Source organism: Bos indicus, chromosome 3, assembly GCF_029378745.1.
Source record: "Bos indicus isolate NIAB-ARS_2022 breed Sahiwal x Tharparkar chromosome 3, NIAB-ARS_B.indTharparkar_mat_pri_1.0, whole genome shotgun sequence".
NCBI classification, from domain to species: domain Eukaryota; kingdom Metazoa; phylum Chordata; class Mammalia; order Artiodactyla; family Bovidae; genus Bos; species Bos indicus.
Window position 1 is genome coordinate 54,275,278 of NC_091762.1, and position 2,552 is coordinate 54,277,829.

Genomic DNA, 2,552 nt, shown 5'->3' on the forward strand with positions numbered 1-2,552 from the left:
CTTTCTCAGGCCTTTTTTCAAGCTATGAAAGGCAGCTCATTTTACACAAGCACAGCCTAGAAGTTTACAGGGGTTAAAGACCTCTAAGGTAACTCTCAATTGAAGGGAAACATTGTTGGAAAAATCCTCACGTTGTCCTTCAAAGGGTCACTTCAGAAATGCATTCAGTGTAGTTCTTCAGAATATCCATCTTGAGATTGATTTGCAGTTTCCCACAGGGTAACAAGCTCAATAATTCACCTTTTTGACTTTTTCCATTTTCCCTTTCTTACTTTCTCTATCCTCCTTCACCCTTCTTCTGGCTTCTTGTCACTGCTTCTCAAATAAACTGTGTGCATCCATGTCTCTTTTCTGGGAGGGAGAACCCAAGAATAAACATTCTTTCCAAAGGAGCTTAAGACCTTACTACTTCTCTCTTCATTTCAATTAACCTTTAGAGAACTTACAGGGGCTTCCCAGGTGGCTCAAGGGTAAAGAATCCAGTGCAGGAGATGTGGGTTCGATCCCTGGGTTGGGAAGGTCCCCTGGAGAAGGAAATGGCAAACCCACTCCAGTATTCTTGCCTGAGAAATCCCATGGACAGAGGAGCCTGGCGGGCTGCAGTTCATGGGATCACAAAAGAATCGCAGCACGCCAGGCCTCCCTGTCCATCACCAACTCCCGGAGTTCACTGAGACTCACGTCCATCGAGTCAGTGCTGCCATCTAGCCATCTTATCCTCTGTAGTCCCCTTCTCCTCTCCTCCTCCTCCTGCCCCCAATCCCTCCCAGCATCAGAGTCTTTTCCAATGAGTCAACTCTTCGCATGAGGTGGCCAAAGTACTGGAGTTTAGCCAGTGTTTATGTTAAGAAACTTATGGAATCAAAATGATCATTGCATGCATGTAATATATTTGTATATGTGGATTCACACTTTTTAATAGTTGAATTTCTATAGATTCTATATTGAATTTATATTGAATTCAACAAAGATCTTGTTGCAGCAAAATTCATATATTACTGGAGATAGATCATGATTTTGAGTTGCCACTTGGTGGCAGTGTCGGCAAATCTTTATAGCTTAGGTTTGGCCTTGTGCTGCTTCCATGGAAACCGTGTACTTTAACCTGTGCTTGAAATGAGCAGTCCAGCAAATGCAGGCAGGAAAGTCTGGATGTATTTCAGTAAAGCACAGCTTACTCAGGCTGGAGGAAGTCACCTTGACATGTACCCATATGTTAGGCTTCCTCACTCAAAGAGGATGGTAGACCCGCAACAGGAGTCCCACAACCAAACCAGCCTCTTCCCCATTACCACTGACTATCTGCATCACCCTTGTTCCTCTTCGGCCTCTGTAGGAGCTACTGGCAGTGCTATATTGTTGGGAGTTGGACAGTTAGTTGTGTAGACATGTGGATGCTTGGCTGAAGGACCCAGGCAGGAACTCACTTGGATGATGCTCAGACAGATGGACAGAAAGCATATTCCTTTTCTGTCTCTCTGCTCCAAAATAATAAGGATACTTAGACCCAAATTGCCATAGAAGTAGACACTCAGACTGAGACCTTGGACTTGGGCCATTCCATTTATCCTGTAAGACAACGATACATGAGAAGGTGACAACCCCTAGCATGTAGTAGCAGCAGCACACTTAACTAAACCAGGGGTGGACAAACTATGGCCATAGGCCAAATCTGTCTCATTGCCTACTTGTGTAAATAAAGTCTTATGGGAACATAGCCACACCCATTTGTTTATCTTTGTCTATGTATGCTTCTGCTGAATAGTTGTGACAGAGACCTATGTCCTGCAAATCCTAAAGTGTTTACTATCTGGCCTTTTCTGGAAAAGTTTCCATAGATAAGGAGAATGGTGAGGACAATGGAGACCAGGCAGATGGAGCCTCACGGCCTGACTTCCTTGGGCATCTTCCTACCAAACCTCTGTTTTTCTCTTTACATGGCTCCTTTGTCTTCCTCACTAACAAACATGTACACCCAATCATTTTCTTACCTGATCAAATAAACCCCTTTGAAACTGGTCCAATTGGCTAAATTTCTGTAGAAAGGGGGGTGGTACCTATGTTAGTTGAGGGTCCATGCTTTGGAGAACTATGAAAATGTCCAGCCAGTAGTGAGCACCTTGGATAATACCATGAAGGATTACTCATTTTCATCTTTATTTATCTTTTTATTTTAAAAGATACTTGTTTCATTAAATATAGGTATTAAGGAACAGATTTAAAATGTTTAAGAGTTCTTCACTAACACAGTACCCAGGAATCCTTGCTGAGAAAAAAAATGCTTGAAATATACTTGGTTTACACAGCTCAATTTCACTCACTTCAAGCAATCTTATGCCCAGGAGAGAAGAGAGGCCATGGAAGCCTTTAAAGTGGCTGAAATTCCACCATAGAAAAGTGGTGGAATGTGTTAGGATTCACATTCTGCAATCCTAATTCAGTCATTCTGGACTGGCTTTTTCTAATTTCCTCTCACTCTGCTCCACACACCCATATTTGTGCTGTAGTCAAAGAATCTGGCATGACTCTGCTACCTCAGAAAGAGCATACTT